Source organism: Molossus molossus, unplaced genomic scaffold (genome assembly GCF_014108415.1).
Source record: "Molossus molossus isolate mMolMol1 unplaced genomic scaffold, mMolMol1.p scaffold_m16_p_1, whole genome shotgun sequence".
Lineage (NCBI taxonomy): Eukaryota > Metazoa > Chordata > Mammalia > Chiroptera > Molossidae > Molossus > Molossus molossus.
In genome coordinates this window covers 124,853,889-124,867,146 of record NW_023425344.1, presented here as the reverse complement: position 1 = coordinate 124,867,146, position 13,258 = coordinate 124,853,889, and the positions used below count along the sequence as shown (strand labels likewise).

General features: G+C 36.9%; 1 pseudogene; it reads left to right on the top strand.

Moving 5' to 3' along the window:
- Positions 1 to 9,525: 9,525 nt before the first annotated feature.
- Positions 9,526 to 9,612, top strand: LOC118621002 (annotated as a pseudogene).
- Positions 9,613 to 13,258: the final 3,646 nt, after the last annotated feature.

Sequence of the window (13,258 nt, the reverse complement as noted above, 5' to 3'; positions counted from 1 at the left end):
GAGGAATACAGTAGACTCAGACACATGGAAGTAGGGCACAGACTGACATCCCTCAGAAGCGGGGATGGGGGGTGGGGGGGTGGGAAGAGATAAACCACAGAACTTATATGCATGTATGCATGACCAATGGACATGGACAACTAAGCCGGGGACAGGGTGGAGGGGGGGTGGGGTGGGGGGTGCCAATAGGGTAAAAAGGTAAAATATCTGTAACAAAAAAATAAATAAAAATTCATAAAAAAAAATATTCACAATATAAAAATAACCCCACAGGAGATCAAAAAAAATGGTGGTGGAGTGAATGGAGCTACACAGACCATCTCCCAGAAACAAACTAGATTTACAACAAAAATAAAGACAAATCATCAGGAAGGGGCTACCGAAAGGCAGCCTGGAGGACCACATAACCAGGGACACTGACTCAATCCTGGTAGGCTTGCAAGGACACGAGAGGGGGCGGGGAGCCCACATCCACAGCGGCCTGGGCTGCGACCTGCAGACTGGGCTGGAACCAAGGGACTGGTCTGGAAGCTGCTGCCGCCTCAACTGGGTGTGTCGCCCTCGGCTGGTTCTTCAGACTCCCAGACTCGGCCACCCAAAGCTGGGAGCAGGGCCCTCGGGTTAAAAGTCCTAGGGGGCTCCACAATGCAGAGTCTGGACAGAGGCTAAATTGGCAGCAGCCACTCACCTTGGACTCCTGCAGAGGGAAGGCAGGCTGGACTGCAACTGTGTGGGGACACTCGGGATTTGGAGGGTGCTCAGAGCTTTTGCAGAGAGCAGCCACACAGGACTGGGTCATCTTACTACTTCCCAGGGCCTGGGGAGAGGCAGTGGCCCCTCCCTCAGACATTAAACCTCACCTGGTGTCCATTGACATGCGAATTGAGGACCATTAACAACCAGCATCTGCCCCACAGCTCGGGAAATCCTCTTACACTGAGCACCTGAGGGACTTTTCAGGCAACTCAGAAACCAAGATTCTTCAGGTGACCTCTACTAACAGACTCCAGGGGAAAAAAAAAAAAAAAAAAAAAAGCTAGAGGAAAGTTAAGACTTAACAGTAGTGTTTAAAGTGGGTCCTCCCTGCCTCATCAAAACCCAAGAGAGGGAGCCAAAAACAGCAGAACACCAAGACTCACAGAAAAATTTGGCAGACTCCAAAGCCCACTGTGATAGCCAAAATGGTGAAAAACAGAAACAAAAGAAAAATGAAAGAACAAGACACCTCTACCGAAGATGACATAAATGAGGTGCAGTTAAGCAAGTTAACAGAACTAGAATTCAGAGCCATGATGTTGAGGAAGCTCAACAGCATATGTAAGGACATGAGCACAATGAGTAAAGACATAGAAAGGTTGAAAATCAACAAGTTGGAATTAAAATGACATATCAGAAATGAAAAACACACTGGAAGGTCTGAAAAGCAGAGTAGGGGAAGCTGAGGACGGGATCAGTGAATTAGAAGACAGAGTAGAAAAAATCAACCAATCAGAAAACCAAAAGGAAAAAATGATTAAAAAACAGGAAGACACCTTAAGAGAACTGTGGGACAACAGGAAACGTAATAATATTCACATCATAAAAGTCCCTGAAAAAGAAGAAAATGAGCACGTTTTAGAGAATATATTCAAAGAAATAGTGACAGAAAACATTCCTAATTTGGTGAAGGAAGAAGGCATTCAAGTACAAGAAGCACAGAGAACCCCAAATAAGAAGAACACAAAAAGGCCGACACCAAGACACATAGTAATAAAAATGCCAAAAATTAAAGACAAAGAGAGAATCCTAAAAGCAGCAAGAGATAAGCAACAGGTTACCCACAAAGGAAACTCCCCATAAGGCTCTCAGCTGACTTCTCACAAGAAACACTCCAGGCCAGAAGGGAATAGTATGAAGTAATCAATGTCATGAAAAACACGGATATGAATCCAAGACAACTCTTCCCAGCAAGGCTATCATTCAAAATAGAAGGTCAAATAAAGAGCTTACCAGAAAAAAAAAAAAAAAAAAGCTGAGGGAATACCTTAGCACTAAACCAGCACTGAAAAAATGTTAAAAGAACTGCTGTAATTAGCAAGAGAAATGGGAAGAAAAATAAAACCACACTAAACAAAAATGACAATAAATAAGTACATATCAATAATCACCTTAAATGTAAATGGATGGAATGCTCCCATAAAAAGACACAGAGTAGCTGATTGGATAAGAAAGCATGACTCATCTATATGCTGTTTACAAGAGACCCACCTCTCAACAAAAGACTCACATAAATTGAAAGTGAAGAGATGGAAAACAATCTTCCAAGCAAATGGAAAAGAAAAAAAAGCTGGGGTAGCAATACTCATATCTGATAAAATAGACTTCAAAATGAAGGCGATAACTAGAGACAAAGAAGGACACTACATAATATTGAAAGGATCTATCCAACAGGAAGATATAACCTTGATAAACATATATGCACCAGATATAGGAGCACCAAAACATTAAAAATCTTCTGGAGGACTTCAAAGGAGAAATCTACAGCAATACAATCATAGCAGGGGACTTCAACACCCCGCTGACATCACTGGATAGATCCTCTAGACAAAAAATTAGCAAGGAAACAGAAACTCTAAATGAAGCACTAGACCAAATGGATTTAATAGATATCTACAGAGAATTACACCCCAAAACAACAGAATTCACATTCTTCTCAAGTTCACATGGGACAGTCTCAAAGATAGACAACATGTTAGGGCACAAACTAACTCTCTATAAGTTCAAGAAGACTGAAATCATATCAAGCATCTTCTCAGATCACAATGGCATGAAAGTAGAAATCAATTGCAAGAAGAACATACGAAGACATTTGAACATATGGACGCTAAATAGCATGTTATTAAACAATGAATGGGTCACCGAGAAGATCCAAGGAAGAAATCAGAAACTTCCTGGAAACCAATGAAAATGAAGACACACAACACAAAATCAGTGGGATGCAGCAAAAGCAGTTCTGAGAGGAAAGTTCATAGCACAACATGCCTACCTCAATCAACAAGAAAAATCTCCAATAGATTATCTAACCTCACAACTTAAAGAACTTGAAATCAAACAGCAACAACAACAAAAAAAGCCCAAGTAAGTAGAAGGAAGGAAATGGTAAAGATCAGACCAGAAATAAATGACATAAAGACCAAAAAAAAAAAAAAAAAAAAAAAACAATTCAAAGGATCAATGATACAAAGAGCTGGTATTTTGAAAAGATAAACAAGATTGATGGACCCTTAGCTAGACTCATCAAAACAAAAAGAGAGAACCCAAATACACAAAATCAGAAAGGAAAGAGGAGAGATAACAACTGACACCACAGAAATACAAAAGATCATTAACAACTACTATGAACAATTATATGGCAAAAAATTCGACAATCTAAGCGAAATGGACAAATTTCTAGAAACACATGGTCTCCCAAAACTGGGCCAGGAAGAGATAGAAAACTTGAATGGAAAAATATCAACAGAAGAAACTGAAGATGTAATCAAGACTCTCCCAGCATTCTAAAGCCTAGGCCTGGATGGCTTCATGGGGGAGTTTTACTGAACATTCAAAGAAGAACTAACACCCATGCTCTTCAAATTATTTCAAAAAATTCAAGAAGACGGAAGACTTCCAAACGCATTTTATGAAGCCAGCATAATTCTAATTCCAAAACAAGGAAAAGACACTACAAAGAAAGAAAACTACAGGCCAATATCCCTGATGAACATAAGACGCCAAAATCCTGAACAAAATACTAGCAAATCAGCTCCAGCAATACACTAAAAAAATTATCCACCATGACCAAGTGGGATTTATCCCAGGGATGCAAAGCTGGTACAATATTCGCAAATCAATAAACGTGATACACCACATAAATAAAATGAAGAATAAAAACCACATAATCATATCAATAGATGCCAACAATGCCTTCGACAACATTCAGCATCCATTTCAGATAAAAACGCTCAGCAATGTAGGAATAGAGGAATCGTATCTAGACATAATAAAGGTCACATATGAAAGACCTACAGTCAACATCATACTCAATGGGCAAAAAGTAAAAGCATTTTCCTTAAAAACAGGAACAAGACAGGAATGCCCATTTTCGCCACTCTTATTTAACATAGCACTGGAAGTCTGAGCCATAGCAATCAGACAGGAGGAAAAAATAAAAGGGATTCAAATTGGAAAGGAGGAAGTAAAACTGTCATTATTTGCAGATGACATGATACTATACTAGAAAACCCCACAGTCTCCATCAAAAATTTACTAGGTTTAATAAATGAATTTGGCAAAGTAGCAGGATACAAAATTAACGTCAAGAAATCGATGGCATTCTTATACACCAGGATGAACACACAGAAAGAGAAACTAAGAAAACAATCCCATTTACTATTGCGGCAAAAAAATTATGATACCGAGGAATAAACTTAACCAAAGAAATAAAGGACCTATTCGGAGAAAACTACAGGTCATTGAAAAAAGAAATACAGGAAGATATAAAAAAAGTGGAAGCACATACCCTGTTCATGGACTGGAAGAATTAACATCATTAAAATGTCCATATTATCCAAAGCCATCTATAGATTCAATGCAATCCTCATCAAAATACCAAAGACATACTTCACAGAATTAGAACAAGTACTTCAAAAGTTCATATGGAACTAAAAAAGACCTCAAATAGCTGCAGCAATCTTGAAAAGAAAGAAAAAAAGTTGGAACGATCACATTACCAGATTTCAGGTTATACTACAAAGCCACCGTAATCAAAACAGCCTGGTACTGGTACAAGAACAGGCATATAGACCAGTGAAACAGAACTGAGAACCCAGAAATAGAGCCAAGGCAATATGCTCAATTAATATTTGACAAACGTGGCAAGAGCATATAGTGTAGTAAGGACAGTCTCTTTAATAAATGGTGGTGGAAGAATTGGACAGCTACATGCAGAAAAATGAAACTAGACCATCAACTTACACCCTACACTAGAATAAATTCAAAATGGATAAAAGACTTAAATGTGACTCATGAATCCATAAAAATCATAGAAGAAACTATAGGCAACAAAATTTCAGACATCATACGCAGCATAATTTTTACTGATACATCACCTAAGGCAATAGAAACAGAGGAGCAAATGAACACATGGGACTACATCAAACTCAAAAGCTTTTGCACAGTGAAAGATACAATCGTCAAAACGGAAAGGCTACCCACTGTATTGGAGAGCATAATTGCCAATGTTATATCAGATAAGGGGTTACTTTCTAAAATATATAGTGTGCTCATACAACTCCACAAAAGGAAAACAAAGAACCCAATTAAAAAATGGGCAGAGGAACTAAATAGACACCTCTCCAAACAGGACAGACAAATGGCTAAGACACATATGAAGAAATGCTTAACATCACTAATCATCCAAAAGGTGCAAATTAAAACAAAAATGAGGTATCACCTCACACCTGTCAGAGTGGCCGCCATCAACAAATCATCAAACAACAAGTGTTGGCATGGGTGTGGAGAAAAGGGGACTCTAGTACACTGCTGATGGGAATGCAGACTTGTGCAGCCACTATGAAAAACAATATGGTGTTACCTCAAAAAATTAAAAATTGAACTGCCTTTTGACCCTGTCATCCCACCTCTAGGAATGTACCCTAAGAAGCCTGAAACACCATTCAGAAAGAATATATGTACCCCCGTGTTTGTAGCAGCATTATGTACAATATCTAAGGTCTGGAAACAACCAAGTGTCCATCAGTAGACGAATGGATAAAAAAGCTGTGGTACATATACACAATGGAGTAATATGCAGCTGTAAGAAAGAAAGATCTCTTATCCTTTGAGACCACATGGAGGGACCTGGAAAATATCATCCTAAGAGAAACAAGCCAAGCAGAAAAAGGCAAGTATCATACGATTTCACTTATTTGTGGAAAATAATGAACATAGTAGTCTGAGGAATGGAGTAGTGCATAGATGTGGACGTGGGGTACAGACTGACAAATACCAGAAGAGGGGGTGGTGGGCTAGAGATAAACCACAGAACTTATATGCATGTATGCATGAACAATGGACATGGACAACAAAGCTGGGGACAAGGCAGGGACGAAGGGGAGGAGGGAATCAGTGGGGGGGGGAAGGAGAAACATATGTAACAAAAATAAATAAACAAAATATATATTTTTTAAAGCCATGGTACATATACACAATGGAGTACTATGTAGCTCTAAGAAAAAAATATATCTTATTCTTTGAGACAACATGGAGGGACTTGGAGAGTAGTATCCTAAGTGAACCAAGCCAAGCAGAGAAAGACAAATATCACATGATCTCACTTATTTGTGAAATATAATGAACATAACAGACTATGGAACAGGGTAGACCTAGAGACATAGAAGTAGGGTACAGACTGACAACCCACAGAAGAGGGGGAGGAGGGAGAATAGAGATAAACCACAAAACTTATATGCATGTACACATGACCAATGAACATGGATATCAAAGCTGGTTATGGGGTGGAAGAATGGTGAGAGGGAATCAATGGGGAAAAAAAGAAACATCTGTAACAAAAATAAATTAATAAAAAATATTTTTTGTGTTTAATGGTTGCCATTTTTATTATGATTTGTTTAGCTGTGGATCTTCTGGGGTTCATCTTGCTTGGACTCTCTGTGTTTCATGGACTTGTGTGACATTTTCCTTTACCAGTTTAGGGACGTTTTCTGTCATTATTTCTTCAAATAGGTTTTCTTCTCCTTTCTCTTATACTTCTCTTTCTGGTACCCCTATAATGCAAATGTTGTTACGTTTTGTGTTCTCCCACAACTCCCTTAGACTGTGCTCCTGCTTTTTAATTTTTTTCCACCTGTTTGGGTTCTTCTTATTTGGGGTTTTCTGTGTTTCTTGAACTTGAATGCCTTCTTCCTTCACCAAATTAGGGAAGTTTTCTGGCACTATTTCTTCAAATATATTCTCTAATACTTGCTCATTTTCTTCTTAGGAGACTCCTATGATGCAAATATTATTACATTTCCTGTTTTCCCACAGTTCTCTTAAGCTGTCTTCCTGTTTTTTAATTGTTTTTTCTTTTGGTTTTCTGATTTGTTGATTTTTCTACTCTGTCTTCTAATTCATTGATCCGGTCCTCAGCTTCCTCTACTCTGCTGTTTAGTCTTTCCAATGTGTTCTTTATTTCTGTTGTGTCATTCTTTATTTCTTCTTGGTGGTTTTCAATTTCCAACTTGATTTTCAACATTTCTATGTCTTTACTCAAGGTGCTCATGTCCTTACACGTGCTTTTGAGCTTCCTCAAGATCATGGCTCTGAATTCTAGCTCTGTTAACTTGCTTAACTGCATTTCATTTATCTCTTCTTTGGTAGAGTTCTCTTGTTCTTTCATTTGGGATTTGTTTCTTTGTTTCACCATTTTGACTATCTCAGTTGGTTTTGGAGCCTGACAAATTTTCCCTGTGGGTGTTGGTGTTCTGTTGTTTTTGGCTCCCTCTACTGGGTTTGTATGAGCATGAAATTACTCACGTTAAACACCACTGTCAAGTCTTACTTTTCTGGGTAGAGTTGCAAGCTCAGGAATGGTTCAGTTATCCTCTAGCTTTTTGTCTGTCCGCTATCAGTAGAGGTTACTTGAAGAGACTTGGGTTCTCAGTTGAATGAAAAACTCCCTCATGTGTTCAATGTAAGGTAATTTACCAAGGGTAGTGCAGATGCTGGTTGTTAATGGGCCTCAATTTGCATTTCAATGGCCACCAGGTGGGGTTGAATCTCTGAGGGAGGGGCTGCCACCTCTCCCCAGAGCCCTGGGAAGGAGTAACATGGCCACAGTCCTTTGTGGCCACAACTCTGCAAAAGCTCTGAGCGCCCTCCAAATCCTGAGTGTCCCCACACAGTTCCAGGACAGTCTGCCCTCCCTCTGCTGGAGCCCAAGGTGAGTGGCTATGGCTATTTTAGCACTCTGTCCTGACTCTGCACTGTGGAGCCGCTTGAGCTGAGGGCGCTGCTTACAGCTAATCTCTCTGCTGTCTATAGGCTCTCAGCCCCCCTCTTGAGCCTCCACAATCCTACCATGATCAGTTCAGTGTCCCTGGTTATATGGTCCTCACAAGCTGGTTTTCTGTTGCTTTTTCCCAAGGATTTGTCTTTATTTTAGTTGTAATTACAGTGTGGTCCTGGGAGATGGTCTGTGTAGCTTCCATTCACTCTGCTGCTATTTTGGAATTTTTGTTACCCATAAACTTGGTATATATTTCCATTTATTAGTGTATTCTTTAATTTTTTTTCAGTATTTTATTATTTTCCTAGTACAGGTCATTTAATTCCTTGTTTAATTTTATTCCTAGGTATTTTTAATAAAGTTTTAAATAGAATTGTTTTCCTATTGTCTTTTTATGATAGTTCATTATTGGCACATAAAATGCAATCAATCTGAATATTAATTTTTCATTCTGCCTTTTACTGAATTTATTTGTCAGTTCTAGTAGCTTTTTGACAGAATCTTTAGGGTTTCCTATATACACTAACATTTCATCTGCAAATAATGACAATATTACTACTTGGTAGCATTTTTTTTCTTTTCATTATCTAATTTCTGTGACTATAACTACCAAAACTATATTGAATAATAGTTTCCCTGGCTGGTTTTCTCAGTGGTTAGAGCATCGGCTCATGGGCCAATAATTGATTGGTTCGATTCTGGTCAAGGGCACTTTCCTCATTTGTGGTTTATTCCCGACACTGGTCAGGGTCGTGTTGTAGGCAACAAATTGATGTGTTCCTCTCACATTGATATTACTCTCTCTCTCCTTCTCTTTACCACCCTCGCACTCTATCTGAAGATAAATAGAAAAATATCCTTGGGTGAGGATTAAAATAATAAGAATAATAAAATAGTGGTCAAAGTGGACATCCCTATTTTCTTCCTGATGTTAAGAAAAAAGATTTTAATATTTCCCTATTGAGTAAGATGTTAATAGTGGGTTGATTATATATGGTCTTTATTATGTTGAGGTAAATTCCCTTTATTCCCACTTTACTAAAGTTTTTATCATGAATTGGTGCTGGACTTTATCAAAGGCATTTTCTGAATCTATTAATATAATTATATAATTTTTATCTTTTATTTTATGTGGTATATCATGTTAATTGATTTATAGATATTTTATCAACCTTGCATCCCAGGAATAAATCCCACTTGATTATACAGTATGATTTATAAAATGTATTACTGGATTCTGTTTGCTAATATTTTGTGGAAGATTTTTGCATGTATAATCATCAGAGATATTAGCCTGTACATTTCGTTCTTTGTATTGTCTTTACCTGATATAGGAATAAGACTAATGCTAGCTACATAAAATGAGATTAGGAGTCTTTCTTCCTCTTGATTTTTTAAGTATTGTTTGAGAAATATATGTGTAAGTTCTTTTTTGAATGTTTGGTATAACTCACCTGTGAAACCATCTGGTCCAGGACTTTTATTTGTTGGAATTTATCGCTTTTTGGCCTTTTGGCCAAGATCAAGTGTAGTATTTGTTGGAAATTTTTATTATACTTTGATTTTTTTTAGTATTATCAGTCTGATAACATTTTCTGTTTCTTCTTGAGTCAGTCTTAGAAGATTAACTATTTCTAGAGGAAAATGTATTCATTTCTTCCAGACTATCCAATTTGTTGGTATATTATTGTTCATAATATTTTCTTACAATTCTTTGTATTTCTGAGGTGTCAGCTGTTATTTCTCTTTCATTTTGATTATATTTATTTTATTTTCTTTCTCTCTCTCTCTCTCTCTCTTTTTTTTTTTTTTTTTTTTTGATGAGTTTGGTTAAAGGTTTACCAATCTTGGTTAGCTTTTTATTTTATTTATTTATTTATTTACTTATTTATTTATTTATTGTTGAAAGTATTATAGATGCTCCCCCTTTCTCCCCCATTGACTCCCCTCCTTACCACCCCCATTACCCTCTTGCCTTCCCCAGCCTAATATCTGTTTCAATTGGTTGTGCATATATGCATATAAGTTCTTTGGTTTATCTCTTCCCACCTGTCCCACCTTCTATTCTTCTGAGGTTTGTCAGTCTGCTTCCTACTTCCTTGATTCTGGATCTCTTTTGGTCCACAGCTTATTTTGTTTATTATGTTCCCCAAATAAGTGAGATCATGTGGTACTTGTCTTTCCCTTACTGGTTTATTTTGCTTAGCATAATATTCTCCAGGTCCCTCCATGATTAGCTCCTTGTTTCATTAATTTTTGAATTGTATTTTAAGACTATTGCATTTATTTCTGCCCTAATCTTCATTATTTCTTTCTTTCTACTCATTTTGGAATCTGTTTTTTTTTTTTTTTCCTAGTTTATTTAGGTGTAAATTTACATTATTTGTCTGGGATTTGTTTGTTTGTTTGTTTTTTGTTTTTTGAGGTAGGCCTATATTGCTATTCATTTCTATCTCAGAACTTTTATTTTTGTCCCATAAGTTTTGTGTTATTTGTGTCCATTTTCCTTTGTCTCAAAGTAACTTAAATTTTTTTCTTGATCTCATTGTTAACCCATTCATTGTTTAGTAGTTGTTTAGCCTTGATATGTTTGTGTGTTTTTCAGGGTTTTCTTTTTCTAGTGATTGATTTCAGGTTTCATATAATTATGGCCAGAGAAGATGCTTGATATGTCTTTTCTTCTACTTGCTCTGGGTTTTTCTTTTTGTTTATTTTCTAGTTCTTTAAGTTGTAGGGTTAAGTATTCTATGGGAAATTTTTCTTCTTTAAAAAAAAATGTTTTATTAATTTTAGAGAGAAGAAAAAAGAGGGAGAGAGAGATAAAGAACATCAATTGTCCACTCCTGCATGCCTCCCACACACACTGGAGATAGGGCCCACAACTTGGGCATGTGCCCTGACCTGGAATCAAACCGATGACCTTTTGGTGCATAAATCAATGCTTAACTACTGAGCCACATCGGCCGGGCTTTTCTTGTTTCTTGAGATAGACCTGTAATACTATGAACTTCTCTCTCAGGACTGCTTTTACTGTGTCCCATAGATTGTGTGCTGTTGTGTACTCATTTTCATTAGTTTTGAGACCGTTTTTTATTTCTTCCTTGATTTCCTTGGTAACCCCTTCATTGTTTAATACCATGCTATTTAGCCTCCATGTGTTTAAATGTTTTATAGTGTTTTTGTTGTAATTAATTTCTAGTTTTATGCCATTGCAATCTAAGAAGATGCTTGATATGATTTCAATCTTCTTGAAATTGTAAAGACTTAGTTTGTGTCCTAACATGTAATCTAATTTTGAGGATGTCCTGTGTGGACTTGAGAAGAGTGTATATTCTGCTGCTTTGGGGAGAAATATTCTGTAACTGTTACTTAAATTCAGCTGATCTAGTGTGTTGTTTATTAATTTTTTGTTTAGAAGATCTATCCAGTAGTGTCAGAGGGGTGTTAAAGTGCCCTACTATGATTGTATTGCCATCTATCCCTTGAAGACCTCCACAAGATTTTAATATATTTAGGTGCTCCTTTATTCAGTGCATATATTTTTACCAGAGTTATATCCTATTGTTGGATTGATCCTTTTAATATTATGTAGTGGCATTCTTTGTCTCTTACTATGGCCCTTGTTTTGAAGTCTATTATCAGATATAATATTGCTACACAAGATTATTTTTTCATTTCTGTTTGCCTGCAAAATGTTTTCTATTTCTTCACTTTCATTCTGTGCACATCTTTTGTTCTGTAGTGTTTTTTTTCCAGAATGTATGTATGTGTGTGTATATATATATATATATATATATATATATATGCCATGTTTTCTTAACAATCAGCTACCCTGTGTCTTTTGATTTGTGACATAATCAATGGACCTAGAAAATGTTATGCTCAGTGAAATAAGTCAGTAGGAGAAAAACAAATACCATAAATACCATGTGATTTTATCTTTATATGAAATCTAAAGAACAAACTAAATGAACAAACAAAACTAAAACAGACTTCTTCCATTTTAAAATGATAGCCTTGCTGTGTAGGGTAGTCTTGATTGTTGGTTCTTACTTTTCAGCACTTTGAATATTTTGTGCCAGTCCCTTCTGACCTGAAATGTTTCTTTAGAAAAATCAGCTAATATTCTTATGTGAGGTCCCTTGAAGGTAACTGTCATTCTCTTGCTGCTTTTATGATTGTTTGTCTTTTATATTTACTATTTTAATTATGATATGCCTTAGAGTTCATCTTTTGTGCCTTTGTCCTTCACTAAGTTAGGCAAGTATTTAGCCATTATTTCTTTAAATAGGTTCTCAAGCCCTTGCTTGCAATCTTGTCTTCTGATACTCCTATGATGCAGATGTTGTTACACTTATTACTGTCCTAGATGTTCCTTAGACTATCTTCATACTTATAACTTTTGTTGTTGTTGTTGTTTTGTGCCACCTTGTCTGCCAAATCACTGATTTAGTCCTCTGCTTCACCTACTCTGCTGTTGATTATTCCTTCTAGTGTGTTCTTCATTTCAGATATCATATTCTTTCTTTTAGACTGCTTCTTTTTTATGGTAATTAAGTTCCTTTTTATGTTTCTAATCTTTTTTTAAATTATCAATGAGTTTATTCATTCTTCCCTTAAGTTCCTTGAACATCTTTATAACCATTGTTTTGAATGTTGAACTCTGTATTTGATAGATTGCTTGTCTTCAGTTTATTTAGTTCTTTATCTGGGGATTTCTTGTTTTTTCATTGGAGTCACTTTGTATTGTTTTCCTATCTTGGATTCCTCCCTGTATTTGTTTCTATGTATTATGTAGATATCCTATGTTTCCAGGTCTTTGTATACTATTCTTATGTAGTAGGTGTCTTGTGGGGCTCAGTGGGGTACACTCCCAGATCACCTGAGCTAGGTGTTCCAGGAGTATAACTTGTGTGAGTTGTGTGACTCCTCTTGTTATTGTTGAGTCTTCATTGCTTTTGTCCCATCCACAGGTGAGTTTGACCCTCCAGTTGTCTATGAACATAGACCCAGACTGCAATGTATTAACTTCCGTGTAGCACATGACCCAACAAAGTGAAATTCCTGCCAAGACCTCCCTTTGGGTTTGCTGCTTGTGAATCTAATTAAGTTGTGTTCTGATGTGGTCTGAATCTGGTCACCAAATGTATCAGTTCTGCGGCCACTTGGGAAAAACTTCAGTGCAGGTCAATGTCAGCCACTATGACTAGCCTTGGGTTATCTGTTTGG